Source organism: Anolis carolinensis, chromosome 1 (assembly GCF_035594765.1).
Source record: "Anolis carolinensis isolate JA03-04 chromosome 1, rAnoCar3.1.pri, whole genome shotgun sequence".
Lineage (NCBI taxonomy): Eukaryota > Metazoa > Chordata > Lepidosauria > Squamata > Dactyloidae > Anolis > Anolis carolinensis.
In genome coordinates, this window is record NC_085841.1 from 336,978,139 (window position 1) to 336,994,603 (window position 16,465).

Genomic DNA, 16,465 nt, shown 5'->3' on the forward strand with positions numbered 1-16,465 from the left:
CTTTGCAAGGTACAAAATTGTTCTCATTCACACCGAGGTAGATCAAGAACAGGGATAATGAAGCCTGCTCAAGGCTTACAATCATTTGGGAACAGCATGTGTAAGGCAGTTTGAAAAAGGAGGAAAATAGCTCAGAGCAAAATTCTCTAAATAACGTTTCATTGTATCCTATAGGTATATGACACCGTTCTGTGGGGTATTTTTTTCATCAGATCAACAACTATAATATCTGTTGGATAAATGGATGGGGAAAATAACCAGATATAAATAAAACCCTCCTTCCATTTTGGAATGCATTTACACTATACAATTCTAGTGTTGTGGTTCCACTTCAATTGCCATAGCAACATCTTGTGGAGTCCTGGGTTTTGGAGTTCAGGAAAGGATGTTTAGAATTCTCAACCAGAGAAGAGCCTTCTTAAACTAAGGGAAGAGCCCTGTTTACCAGTGCAAAACTATACCTGCTCTATGACCCTGATGACAATTTTGTACTCCGCCCATATTCTAAGCAAAAACACAATTTCTCTCACCAGTAAAGTTGGAACTGCAATTGTTTTCAGTTTACAGAAATCAGTTAAAATGACCAGAAGCAAAGGGGTTGAAAGTCAGTAGAGTATTGTTAACTGATCTATGCAGAATAACTAATGACAATATCAACTTTGGAAGCTGAAATCATCATACTTTGCATTTGGTGCAGATGTAGGATGAATCTCCAAATGGCGTTTGACCCTGCTACTATTATCTCTTGGATGTTGTAGTTTTACAAGGTATTTAGCTTTCTTTGCCAAAGAGTACTATGCCTTAAATCCCAGGATTCTATAACATTGAACCATGGCAGTTAAAGTGTTCCCAGCTGCATTAATTCTATAGTGTAGATATCTCTGATACTGGCAGATATATCGGTAGGAGCCACTGAAAGCCTCAACCACCATGAATTCGTCTAACTCCCCTTTAAAGCTATCTAAGCTGATGACCATCTAACATGCTGTTTGAAGAACTGCTTCTGCTTCTTTTGCTCTTAATCTTTCATCATCCATTTTCTTTGAAATACCCTACATTCTATGATCAAGCTAAAGAATAAAAGGTTCCTACAGATAAACATTTAATGCAATATAAACATGAATGAAAAGAAATGATCCAGCCATGATTCAAGAAATACTCATTTCCAGCAATTACCACATTTCTAATCTAGTAATAGGATTTCTACAGATATGTGTTTTAGTAATCACATTTACTAATTCAGATCTTGTTATTTTTCCACTGACGAAATATGCCAAATGCAATATACTTACATGAGGAAAATGTTGTGCTATGATAAAAAGAAAAGTTTCACCTCTGCAGAAAAGCTGCAGTTTGATAACTCATTTTGTATTGAAATCAGACAGGACCAAGGAGAAGGAGGCCCATGCCCCGTGAGTGTCCACTCAACCAGATCAGTCACAACAGAGAACAAGTGCTCTGGGATAAAGTCAAAGCTACAGAGGTTTATTACAAAAGGATGCAAGTACAAGCAGCATGCTTTCAAAGGCACAGACACAAATTCACATAGAAAATACATGAAATTTTATGCAGTTCTGACAGCTATTCAGACTTCTTGCTCCCTCCTCTGATTAGCTGAAAAGAGAGGCAGGCTAGGATATATGCTGGGATTGGCTAGGGATTCCCCTGATGTCACAGCCTACAGGAGGAGATTCCTGTGGTGGGAAGAAAGACAACTGGTAGTTGGACAGTTTAAAGAACTAATCAGTGGCAGGGACACCTCCTGGGAGGAAGCGGTCCTGGAGGAAGTGGGGACATGGATATGCTAATGAGTTTCTGATTAACTCAAGTGTCCAGTTTCATGTGAGACAAAGTGTGCAAGACCTAAAGGATAAAGGTGGTAATTCTAGACAATCAAGAGCTTTGCTGTCCATTCAGAAAGTTTGCTGTCCATTCAGAAATTAATGTTTGCCAAACCCCCTCTTCCGCAAGAGAGGCATACTCTTAGCCTCAGCTGAATAAACAAACATCTGAGTTCATCCTGATGACAAAGGGGATCATCTGTCTTGCATAACATACACAAACGTTTTGATATTATTTGATTTTGGAAATAGCTGGAGGGATCTTGGCCCCAAGGGATTATGCAAATTGAGGGCACAGGAAGGTAGCTGCCTTCGAAATACATTTTGATATATTTTATACATTTATGAACTGATACATTTTACAAATAATACAATTACATTTTTACACAAAGTATCAAGTAGATATATTTATTCAAGGGTAAGATTTGATAGAATTTTTAGGATACAGCTGCTGCTAGGTCCATCTCGGAGTCTCTAGCATAGCCTGGTTGCTCTAGCACCTTTGATATTTCTTTGGAGCTGTGGGAAATGTTTTTAAAATAAAGAAAAATTATATCTCTTACAGGAAGTTAAGATCTTCTGGGGAGGCTCTTCTCTCGCTCCCACCTCTGTCCCAAGGGCAATTGGTGGGGACAAGGGAAAGGGCCTTCTTGGTGGTGGCCCCTCGACTCTGGAACTCCCTTCCCAGGGAGATTAGACTGGCACCAACATTGACCACCTTCCATAAGGATTTAAAAATGTGGATGTTCCGGTGCGCATTTGAGTGAATAGCCTGCCAGTAGCCGGCTTGTTTACAAATTCATTGCACTTTATCTCTATCTCATACCTTTTTCGGATTTTTAGTATCTGATGAGATCGTCTCTTTTGCCCCTATCCTTGATCGTCCCTGTACTTCCTACGAATCCTACTTAGAGTCTTGCACTAGTTACCCTACACACTTGTTGTATGTGTGGCCAGGTTTTTAAAGCAATTGTTGATTATGTGTTTTATGCTGTTTAATTGTTTATATAGTTTTAATCTATGTGCTGTGTTTTAATCTATGTTACTGTTGGGCTCATCACCATGTGGGCCACCCTGGGTCCCTTTGAGGAGATGGTGGCGGGATACAAGAATAAAGTTATTATTGTTATTATAAAGTCTCTTTAATGTCCATAAACCTTTGGGGAAGGGGTGACATAGCACAACAACAATTCTGTGAGAAAACATTTTCCTATCCATTTTAGCTATGCTATGCATATACTTTTGTCCTCTCTCTCTCTCTCTCTCTCTCTCTCTCTCTCTCTCTCTCTCTCTCTCCATAGTTTTTTCTTAAACTAATGTCCCTTTGAGAGAGAGAAAGAACAGTACAGTTACCTGTTATTGTTTTTTCTGACTACTGGTAAGAAAAAAAACAATTTCTAAAATGAAAAAAACCATCCAGCTAATAAAGGAGGACTGCAAAAAGAAACAGTCACAGAATGAGTCTATTTTAAATTATCTTACAAAGAGTGTAGAAAAACGCAATTTAATCCAGATTCAACTTCAAAGCCAGCCAATTTAACTAAAAGACCATGTAAAACATGTCATGTGCACAACGCGATAACAGAACTGAATGACCTCAGAACTTTTTTTTTTACTGTATTCTGGGTTATGATTGGAGAAACTTTGTTGCAAGCAAATAGACCATTGAAGATTTAAAGATGTTAGGGCATTAAAAATCTGATTAGTTGCTGCCATCCCTTGCTCCTAGTCAAAATGAGATCTGTTTAGGCATTTTCTTAGAACCTGAATGTAGTATTACAAGTAATGACATAACCAATAATGCTGGATTTTTATGTGTGACCAAGGAGCAATGAAATTCAAACATTTTCCCTCCCTGTGGTGTCCAACACAATACCCTCCCCCCCCCACACACACACATGCACTCAATAATTTATTGTTTCCGAGAATATTAGAATAACAACATAATTTTTATTTCTTTTTAAAAATTCCTCTCTAGACTTCCGCAATTGTGGAGAAGAACAATATCAGCAAGGGGGTACCAGCAGCTCCTCCATAAAGACTACATTGATTCCAAACCCTTAATAAAATATATCTTTCTTTCAACTTTCTCCCTGTCTTGTATCCTTTAATGCTATTTGCCTGCCAACCCCCGAAATAATGAGACAACACAAGTAAAATAGGTTTAAATATGGGCAACTTTATTAATTGTTACCTATTTAACTCTGAAATTGAATGTAACTCTATTCTAGTGGATAATCTGGTGGAAAAACCCAGCCGAGGTAGTTCCCTTACCCAGCCTACCCCTCAGCTGATAAAGGTGAAAACATCTGGTCCCTGGTTAGCCTGAACCCAAGCAACCTTCAAGGGGAAACGTGTCGGAGAAGCCTCCCTCAAAGTTGTTGAGGCCAAACTCAACATTCCAAGGGCATTTAGTTTAACCTCACCTGTTCAAGATGGATACCAGATGAGTGTTTTAGCTTATGTCCTTCACCCCAAAGGGGGTGGTGTACACCAGATGGTATATTCCCCTATCAATTTTCTGGTGAAGCCTATTTAAAGGCCACACCATCCCAATTTGCCCCTGAGGACAGTATAGGGTAGGCGAAAAAAAACCCTAGAACATAGGAGGGGAAAAAATTCCTACCCGGCCCCTTACGGCGACCACTTCAGCTATACTGTTATATGAGCCGTGCGTGGTGAACTGAAGTTCAAACAAGGAATGAAGCTGAGGGGGATGGTTGCTCCCTAGATCAACCACACCTCTCAAACCAATTCCAACTGGAACTGAATGACTCTCCTCGGGGGGGGGGGGGGGGAGGCAAATCACTCTCTTCCTCCAGCCTTGCTGGTGGAGGAAAGTCCCTTCTATCTATCTATCTATCTATCTATCTATCTATCTATCTATCTATGCACATATACAGTAGAGTCTCACTTACAACAAATTTGACAGAAAAAGTAGTTCAATACGCAGTAATACTATGTAGTAATTACTGTATTTACGAATTTAGCACCAAAATATCAAGATGTATTGAAAACATTGACTACAAAAATGCATTGGATAATCCAGAACGTTGGATAAGTGAGTGTTGGATAAGTGAGACTCTACTGTGTGTATATATATATTATGCCAAGATAAACCTCGGAGGTTTTCACTTTACAGTTTCCTGAACCCAGAGAGGCTGGGCTGATCCACCTGGCTATCCCTAGCAAGGTGATAATCAAGATCCATTGTGTGTACAAGTGGAATAATTGACAGTTTCTATGTCTGTTCTGATAAAACCAGCTAATGTTTGTGCTACCAGGTTTCTCACTTTAGCTGAGAGATTGCTGACTGTGAAAATGGAAGCTTAAGACATGTACATTTACAGACTTCTTTTATTCCAAGTCCGAGGTTTGATTAAAAGAGATCCTCACCTTTTGTTCCTGGGACCCCTCGCTTTTGTTTCCAAAAAAAAAAAATTCCCATCACCTGGAGCTGGACAATTAAGCCACTCATTAACTCATTTCCATTTTCAAATATAGATACAGATCTTCCAGAGCTCATCCCCTCCCAGGGGAGACACCTCCCACAGCTGATTGACCATCTCGGACCAATGCCCCGTCATCTCCTCCTCATCAGAGTGCAGGACAATTTGGGGAGCAGATCCAAACCAGCCTCTCTTTCGGACAATCAGGGGAGGAAGCTGGAAGTTTGAATGGCTGTCAAATGTATATAACCTTGTGTCTCTGTATTCATGCCATGCTGTACCTTTGAAAGCTTTTGGTTGTACACACATCCTTTCTGTCCAGATCAACTAAACCTCAGTGGCTTGTCTTCATCATGGTGAATGACTTCTTTGCCCTGGTCTATTCCAGTTTAGCCTGAACGCTCACCGGGCACAGATCCTTTTACGTGTGATCCTGACTCTAAATCTGACTACACCTCTCCGCCCCCACAAAAAAAATCTGACCTTGTAATCTTTTTAGTAACTTTTTTGCTTCCCTGTTTACTTTTTTCTTTCTTCTACAAATCTAACACAATGCCCAAGGAGCACATTCTCATGTAATGTTGTATATCTACTAGAGCTCCCTGAGTAACATCTCAGAAACATTAACTAAGTTAGCATGTTCAGACTTGTGTTTTTCAAGCCTGTACTCAGTAACTGCTACCTTTCATGTTTGCACGCTCACTGTTTGTCTGTTTTACCATACCCAATGACTTTATGCAGCCCTTTAACCAGCACATTCCTCTTTCCTCTATTAGATCATATGTTTAATTATCAACAAGTAAGTAATAAGCATATGTCATATGTTTTACAAAGGAGACTAAACTGTTTCTTGCAGACTAAACTGTTTCTTTTTTCTTCTACACTCTGTAAGTAGCTGAATATAGGATTAGTTATTATTCAGCTTCCTCCTTAGCAACTGATTATTCTGTTTATAACACCCGTTATTATCATTCACATTTCCCACTATTATTATCATCGTTATTATTATTATTATTATTATTATTATTATTATTATTATTATTATTATTATTATTATTATTATTATGTTTATACCCCACTTTATCTTCCTCAAAGGGGACTCAAAGCAGCTTAACTTAAAAGCATCAGCATAACCATTTAAAATATATAAATATTGAAACAGTATTAAATATAAATAGTATTTAAAAATTCCCAGTTAAAAATTATTAACACAAATTCAAAGATAAAACCCCCTGAATTGATCTTAAGAACCTTCACCTTGAAAAGCCTGTCTAAATAAAAAGGTTTTAGCCTGCCACTGAAAGGACAACATGGAGAAGGCCATTAATGCTTTCTGTTCTAAAGGTACAATGCAAAAGTTATATACTATTGTAATTGCCCACTAGTACTATAATAGTTGTTATCAATAAAGTTGTGACATTGCAAAGCCAAAATTGTTTGTGCTTACCCTGTTTTGGCTTTCCCCTTATCCTCTGCATTTTTCCCCTTTTTGCCCCATTGGTATTGTATTGTTTCTATTTTTATTTTGAATAACACTGTGTTTTGGTGTATTATAAAATAGTATAGTTTTCACTTCATTTTTCTGAGCCTCCAAGAGATATGCTGATGAATGCTGACATAAAATGTCTATGAAATAAAACTAAATAAAAAATGTTCTCCCCCCGCCCCTCTTCCTTTATGTCATAATGCCAGTGACTGTTTCTGTGACTTTGGTTGGCTCTTTTACTCTTATGTTTCAGGCAAGCTACTATTTATTTTGTCAAGCTTTTAATGTAGGTTATAGGTTCTGTTTCCCTGCATTTTGAATGTGGAATTGCTGTATCCTCCTCTTGGTTTTATTGCATGGAACTGATTTTTAGTAATTTGAACTGAGTTTTTTATTGTAGTTGGAGCTGTTTTTACCAGGTTTTATATATGTTATGAGCATTCGGTAAGTGGGTTTGAGGTTGTTCCATAAAGAAAAGTGAGCTATAATTTTAAAATAAATAAATGAGTGACTGCTGTTCTAATAGGAGCTAATGAAACCGATATTATCACAAAAATAGAACTTATGTAAGAAGGAAATGTACAGGGAATTGGACAGTGAACTCAGTATAGTCACACCCACATAGAAGAGGTTGAACCTTTCCCCTGAGATTTGAGCACTTCTTAAGGCAATTTCCCTTTATGAGATGCTAACATCCACAGTTCTTTTATTTCCTGACCTTTTAACTGCAACTTAGCAAAAGAGGAAAAAGACTTGAAGGAATGTCTCAACTTTTACTTTGAAGGAAGCACAGGGGTGGAGGGAAGAACACCAAATGAATGTAAGCAACCATTAATGCTGCTCAGAGACCACATTTTCCATTTCTCAGCTTCCCGTTGTTTTAGATTGCCAATAGTGAATCACACCATACTGTGCGACCATCAGAAACATTAGGTCATAAGGAAGCAATAACCCAATTTTACAAAAGCACTAACAAGCAGCTTCTTCTTAAAGATCAGGTCATTAAAAACTGTTGTTAAGAGGTTGGAGGGTGGGAAACAACATATATCTACAGCAATTAAGAACCAACATTTTTGAACCTTTGTGTACTTTTTAATTCTTGTTATGTTACATTCCAGACTCCTTCATGAATTAATTGGTTTCAAGTAAACATTCAGAAATGCTTTTTTAGCTGCATCTTCTGTGGCTGGAAGTTATGTTTGAGGAATAAATGTTTTCACAAATGATAGCCTGTATTCCCTTCCATTTTAAAAAAATCCAAAGTGTGTATCGTAGGCACACAGCTGACAAAAGGCATGTTTTAATGGTAAAATTAAAACAGATTTCTGTAGCAAGATCACAAGCAGAGAGGATGTATCCCTGTGACCATGCTGGGCTGTAAAACCAGTAATAACCCGCTCTATGCTAATTGGGAACAAATTAGTGTTGCCTGGAGAATACTAAGCCCTTATCTCTTCCTAGAACATAGCATACCTATTGTCTAAGTATTCTTAACTTTTCTAGTTATAGGGTCATTACACAATAACCTCCTCTACAAGGTGTGCAGAGGGATTTCATAGCTACAAAGGTCTGTCTCTAGACATTTCACTCCATGCATTTGGTGAAGTAGACTTAAGTCTATGAAAGTTTATGTCACCAATTTCTTCATCTCACTCTCAAAAGTGTTGCAAGATCCCTTTGTATGCTGATCTAGATTAATACAATTATACTTTGAAATCTCAACAGGTGTCTGTCTCTCTTACAATAATTAAACAAAAGTGCTGTCTTATCTATTCTATAATCAACTATTTTTGGAAGTAGGCATGTTGCTGTCTGAAGTGAAGCTCAAGTACACCCTTTTTCACCTCACAGATGGCAATATGGCAATATTTAAAAAAGAATAGATGAGATAAGGAGAAGGTGGTTAGAAGAGAGAACTTGAAAAATTGGAGTTGGGAATTGGAGTAGGAAGATGGAGATTGAAGAGGGGAGATAATGGAACACAGAGGGAAGAAATAAATATTGAGTGGCTAGGAAAGTTGTTAAAAGGGAGCATCTTTTTTGTTGGCTTCATTACATAACATTGTTAGTTCTTATATGTTGGGAGATGACATGTTACCTCATGTGATCTTAATCAGAAGAATCCCCTGTAATTCAATAAGTATGGGATTAGTTGTTTTGTATGAAGTTATGTTGTGGTTGGACACCATACAAAACAACGGATCCCATACTTATTGAATGACAGAATAAAATAAAGACTAGGCCACACAGCTTACAGAATAGGCTCTAGGAACCAAAGTCTAGTTCAGGGCCTGTGGGATGAGATTTCAAAGTGTCATTCATACACCAGAGAATCATAGAGTTGAAATAGACCACAAGTACCATCCAGTTCGACCTCTGTAATGAAGGAATATGCAATCAAAGGACTCCCGACAGGTAGCCATCCACTTGTTTAAAAAACTTCAGCGAAAGAGACTCCACCACAGTCCATGGCAACATATTTAATTCAAGAGTATAGGGGAACAAATAAGTATATCTCTCTTCCTCTTGTTTTTACAGTAAGTAAATAAATTAATTAATAAAGTTTTTTTGTTTTTTATTTATTTTTATTTTATAATTTTATTGAGAAGGTGATTTTTTATTTTTACAATTATATCTATCTATCTATCTATCTATCTATCTATCTATCTATCTCCAATCTTATGACTATACATTCCCCCCTGCTCCTTTATTCTATCTCATCCCCGTGCTACCCTTCTCCAGAGCCATCTCTTCTTCTAAAATCCTATCAAAGGTTTAGTTCTTCATGTGAAGGTAAAAATACCCATCTTCTTTTTCCAATACTTTTTCTAAAAATCTTCTCCAGATACTTTCAAAGTCATTTTTTCCATAGTCCCTTCTTTACTTTTACATTTGATGTTAGTTTATCATTCGATGCCATTCTCCAGAATTCTTTATACCATCCATTAATTTGTAGTGTCATTTCCCCTTTCCAATATTTTTCTATTAAAAATCTAGCTGCTGTTAATAGCATGTCTATTAAATTATTTTCCCTCTTATCTTTCCCTTCATCTCTTTTAATTGATAGCAATATTTCTGCTGGATTTCTTCTAATTTCTATTGTCATAATATTTTTTGTTTCCCTTGTAACCATTTCCCAAACATTGTGTACATATTTACAATCCCACCACATATGCATATATGTTCCAGTATACTGACACCCTCTCCAACATTTTTATTATATTTCTGTTCGTAATATATTGCCTTCTCAATGTTAAATACCACTTGCAAATTAATATATAATAATTTTCTTTTATTCTAATTGACATGTTTTTAATTAGCTTGGTTTCCATATCCCTTCCCATTCTTTTTCAGTTATTTTATAAATAAATAAAGTTATAGTGCTACAGTGCATCACTGAATTTTTTTCTTTTGCATTGTAATACTTTCAACTTTTTTCTTTTAAAAAAATGTAGGGTGTGTCTACACTGATTTTTAAAAGATAGAATGTCCTGATTTTTAATTTCTTTCCCATTTTATTTTGAAAATCTATATGCATTCTGTTCATGCCACAATATTTATTTATAGCTCACAATATGATTACAATCTGTTTTTAACAGTTCCCAAGATCATTTAAGACATAGAACCAGAAAAAACAGGAACAAAAAAATGGAACTTGTAATTCAGTCTGGATCCATCAATAGAGGGGGGAAATCCCCTTCACGGTATAGGGCCAGCTCAGCAGACCATATTGTTTTGTTTTTTAATTAAAAAAAAAACAATTTCGGAAGACATCTATAGTAGAAATTAGAAATCACTACAAAAAGCTCCCCAGAAGAAAAATGGAAGAATTTGGTGTGGAAGTGAAAAAATGTGGCCAAGGAGCTTCATTGTGACGACTTATGTCTTTCATGCCCTGAAACAGATCCACGAAACTGTGTTCTGAGTGGTGTTTGCTTTGGGTCCCATACAACAAGCTTCCACAATGGTGCAATAGATGCACTATAATCAGACTGCAATTACAGCAATTGTCTCCTCATGTGTACTACCCTATTTAAATTAATATAGGGAAGTGTTACTCATATGTGTTTCCTTTTATCCTCTTTTTTGTCAATGTTATTCAGTGGTTTTCTGTACATATAGAAAGGTATATATAAACCCACCCAACATGTCATAGTTGGCCGCAGACCCCTTATTTAATAATATTGCCAAATTTGGAAACAAATACACTTAATAGCAAAGCTAAACAACAGCCAACATATCAGAGAGAACAGTGTTCAGTTTTATAATCAGAGTATAAATAGCAAGTCCAGCACTGACTATTAAGCTGGCACATTTGTTTATATAATAGACAGATTATACTGTTGAAATATTATTGTTCTAGCCTTCATTTTTTTATTGCAGATCAAAGTGTACACAAATGTATTTGAAGTGGCCGTCCCTTTTGTCCACTGAGAGATAGAGGAAAAGGTTGGCTGAAAGCAGGGAACTGGCTTACAGTTATTTAAATATTTGCTACAATTCTGAAAAAAGAATGTATAATTCCCTCATCAAGGTGAGATAAATTATGAGTTTTTTTCCAGAAAGGCCCGGGGTCCAAGAAATTGTAAGGGAAGAGTTTTTTATAGTAAAGAAAGCCAGTGTAATATTATGTTATCAACTGTATTTTGCGGTTAGTTATAATCTTTTGGCATGTTCCATTTCCGACTCTATACATTAGGCATTAGGAGCCCCAGTGGCAAAGTGTGTTAAAGCACTGAGCTGCTGAACTTGCAGACCGAAAGGTCGCAGGTTCAAATCCTGGGAGCGGAGTGAGCGCCCGCTATTAGCTCCAGCTTCTGCCAACCTAGCAGATCGAAAACATGCCAATGTGAGTAGATCAATAGGTACTGCTCCAGCGGGAAGGTAACAGCGCTCCATGCAGTCATGCCGGCCACATGACCTTGGAAGGTGTCTACGGACAACGCCGGCTCTTCGGCTTAGAAATGGAGATGAGCACCAACCCCCAGAGTCAGACATGACTGGACTTAACGTCAGGGGAAACCTTTACCTTTACCTTACATTAGGCATGTTGTTGATTTAGTTTAATTCTCAAAAAACTCATTTAAAGGCCCTAATAGTGTTTGCTAGCTTGTTGTATGTAAATTCATTATTTATAATACTATTATTCCACTTTTACTGCCATGACAACATCCTATGGAATCTGGGGGTCTGAAGTCTGAAGAGACACCTGATCAGGCTTGTGCACAGATTTGTTTTGGACATTTGCCTTCAGCTTGTTTGGCCTGTTTGAAGCCCGTAACAGCATGGGCCCCACAACCATTTTTATACTGGCCACAACGGAACAGTGGTTGTCGAAAACCAACTGCTTTCAGTTTCTTTCGGTTGCACAGTGAGTTCAGGGAGAGAGATAGCAGCTAAAAGGATAAGGTTTCCTTTTTAAAGTGAGGTTTCTTAAGCCCTTTTTTTAGACCCAGGTCTCCTCTAAAGACAGAAGGAAAAGGAACCCAGGAAGTGAGGTTTCTTAAGCCCTTTATTAAACTCAGGTGTCCTTAAAGACAGAAGGGAAAAGATCCCAGGAAGTGAGGTTTCGTAAGCCCTTTATTAAACCCAGGTCTTCTCTACAGACAGAAGGGAAAGGATCCCAGGAAGCGAGGTTTCTTAAGCCCTTTATTTAACTCAGGTCTCCTCTAAAGACAGAAGGGAAAGGGTCACAGAAAGAATGGCATCTTAACTCTGGACAAAAAATGCCTAAAATGATTGGAAGGGGAGCCTGGGAAGTCCGCCCCCATAATGGGCCGGATAAAAAAACTAATCTTTTGGGTTCCTGGATCAAAAACAGATTTCTGTCCTCCCGAATTTAGGAAGTTCCCAAAAAACAGATTGAGACCACCACCAAAATCCAGGACACTGAAACCCATATTGCACAAGCCTACTTGAGATCTCTGGCTGAGAATTCTAAAATCCTCCCTACATTTTAAATCCCTGGATTTCATAGGATGTTGCCATAATATTTAAAATGGAATCATAGCACTATAATAATGTACTTGGAAAGAACCCATGGACATTGTGTAAGCTTTGGCTTTTTTCACCCCAAAACTTCCTTAGCTCTCTGCCCCAGGTCTGTATAATGCTCTTTTCCCTACTTCTAAGCTACCACTGTATAGTGTATGTCATTCTCAAATTCTTTTGGAATATAAAGGGTTTCCTTCCTTCAAATGATCTTTATTTAGAAATTTTGGAAGCAAGAGAATTTATACTGGAATATTAAATAGCAACATCATTCATTATTGCTATGCAACTGGCTGCTTTATGGTGATAATTATGACAGTGGAGTTTAAAGAGCCTCACAAAAATAATTATCACATAAATTTTCAAGACGTGAAGCTGTAATATAATTATGTAAGTGGTACAACACTTTTCCGAAATAAATTTTGAGTTTTCTGCTGATTTCTGCTAAAAGAAAATGAGGGAGTGGGAAGATAGGTGGAAAGTGGGAGAGGGCAAGAAGGAGAAAGAAAGAAGGAAAAGCAAAACACTCCTCACACAGTTGCTTTGAATTTATTTGCCTTGGCCCTGATGTCATGTCCTATTTTAGATGTGGGAGGTCAGAGCAACTAACTTTCCAGCCTTTCTGTCCCAAACCTCCGGTTGAGGAGATGGATCTCACATTGCCAAGCACCAGGTTGTCAAACATTTTGTGTTTTCTTTCCCACGAGTTGTGTGACTCTGGCTTTGTTTACTCATATGCCCTCCAGACAGCAAGTGAGCTCTCTTCTCAGAAACAGCAGCTCCTTTTGGGGGGGGGGGGGGGGGGTTGAGGGGTAAGACACCCCTCCTCAACTATTCAGGTCCCTCTGTGAAACAAAACTGTTAACGTAGAAGTTTTTTTCAGCTTCAGTTATAACGGCAAGTCCTTGCTTTCATTTTTCCCCCTTACTGCTTCTGTCAGAGTAATAAATATGTATTTGGTAGAATTACCTACAAGGAAAGAATTGATTCCAAACTCATTAAATGGGTCAGAACTACTGGCTTCTAAGATTAGAAGTGATGTTTTCTGCTTTGCCTCTCAAAATAGATTGTTGTTGCCTCCCCCCATCCCTTTAACTGTAGGTCAAACATTGCAGATGTGGAAAGATTCGATTATAATTCTTTATTTAATTTTATTGAGTGGTCCTGCTTGTACATATTCACTCAATAACAAAAAGAGAAGCAGTGCAGCCTAGCTGAAAATGCCTAATTTTTCATAGTAAGTGCTTCAAAACAGCTAGGCATTATTGTTTGGTAGCATGACTTTAACTAATATGTTTATCTAATAAAAAATAACTTCATGGCCTATGGTACACAAGAAAAGTAGGCTTCTGGTTTCATAATATTGATTATATGGAATGTTTTGCTGTAAAGGTAAAAGTTTTCCCCTGATGTTAAGTCTAGTTGTGTCTGACTCGGGGGGTTGGTTCTCATCTCCATTTCTAAGCTGAAGAGCCAACGCCATCCATAGACAATACCAAGGTCATGTGGCCGGCATGTCTGCATGGAGCGCTGTTACCTTCCCACCAGAGCAGTACCTATTGATCTACTCACATTTACATGTTTTCAAACTATTAGGTTGGCAAAAGCTGGAGCTGACAGTGAGAGCTCACTCTGCTCTCTGGAATTGAACCACTGACATTTCACTCAGCAAATTCAGCAGCTCAGCAGTTTAATCCACTGTGCCACCGGGGGCTCCACTGTCCTATCCTGAAAAAGAAAAACAGAACAATGATGTTACACATTTCCCAGAATTGTTTAATATCTGGAAGTCAGAATCTTGATTAAATCAGGCTCAGAAGTCTGGGAATATTTACTAAAACATTTGAGTAAATCTATTTAAATAAATGGGCCTTAGCTTCATCATATTTCAGGTAAGTCCTAATGATGCCAGACGGATCATCTCTAACCAACCTTAACTTGATAAAGTTCAAGAGATGTGGTGTTCTAGAAACATGCATTTATATTATGAAGATTTTATTTTTAGGGGTCTCTATAGGAGCATAACATGGAAAATGATATGATGGATCTGATCTATCTAGTCCAGCAGTCTGTTTCCACAATGTCCATCATACCTTTGGGGATCCTACTAAAAGTATATGAATTCAAGAGAAACTCCTATGACCATATCACATTGGGGCTTTTATGGGACCTTTTTCCTTTTCTGGATGGGGCCTGCCAAGCACCATCAAATGATGCTGGCTTGGCCACACCCCCATTCCTCCCAAAGTGGAGGAGAAGCATCACAAGAGGTAAATGTGTTTTGGATAGCCCCGACAGAGCTACCTGATTTTTTTTTTGTCATTTCCACCATCTGATACCACCCTTTCACTAATCTGATGGGGACAGGGTGCTAACGCGCCTTGTCCCATCCCCATCATGTGACACTTTTCACACACACACACACACACCCAAAGCTAGCAAACCTCAAACATTTTATTCTGGAGAGAGTAGCTCCAGTCTTTGAACCTTTTACCTTGTTCTTATCCCATGAGAAGGGGAGGGTGGAGTAGAAGCCCAGATGAGGTAAGGAAATTATTACAGGCAGTCCCCAGGTTATGAAATAGAACCTCATCACATTAAGTCACCTAATATGGGTTACACTGGTGGGATTCACCGGGCATCATGGCAAATCCATGGCGCAGTAGGGGAATCTGTCACCCCGCACCCCACAGCACCATCTTCTCCATCACATAGGGGAAAGCGTCACTATCTGACTTCCCCCCACACTTGCTCATGTTCTTGTTTCTCACTCATATGATGCTTTTAGCACAGTTCCAAGTTGGAGCCCTGCCAGAAGTAGCTATACATCATTAGATCGGATTTGGCAGGCTCCATCCCCAAACTGTACTGAGAGCTTCGTACGATGGGTAAATTTGCCCATGTGATGAAGTCCCAAGATAAATTTTGTAGCTTTGTTCTTAAGTTTAATTTGTATGTAAATTGGAACGGGTACATTTTTACGTGTAACTCCAGCCATATGTATCTGTCTGTCTGTCTGTCTGTCTGTCTTTGGATGGCATAGGAAAAGCTAACACCCTTATGGTATTTCACCTCGCTCTCTGTCCTTGTGATAATTGGATTTTGAAAAATGTGGCTTGTTGTGGAAACAAGGACTGGTGAGAAAGCTTCAGTTGAGACCCCATTTCCCCATTATTACTCTTTCAGGAGTGAATTTCCCTTTCCAAGGGTAGAATTCTCTCACCTCCTGTTGTCTCACCCCCATTCTTAACTATGAGGCATGTGTAAGTCAGATGTTTGTAACTCGGGCACTCTCTGTATAGATTAAATAGTTCACATATCCAGAGTAAATTAACTACATCCCAGGATTTGGAAGATCTTGCATACAATGCTTCATTACAACTATCTTGGCTTTTGAGAATTATTTACAGAATGGTTGTGAATGAATATGTAAGAAATCACAGAGAAGATGGATCTGACTTGGGATCCAGCTCTGTAGATTGTATACATATTAAGCAGAACTGTGTCTGATATGACATAGACAGTAACAACAGTATCCTCTCCGTAAAGAAAGGATACAACCAAATGTAAGCCTCAAAAGACGTTTGTCAGTCTTCTGTTATGTAGTAGCCGAAATGCATTTAGAAGCTCACATGTGTGACTTGTTGAAACTGAGATAGTGGGAATGCAGATGGGTGTTTGCCCTTGCCATCTGAACA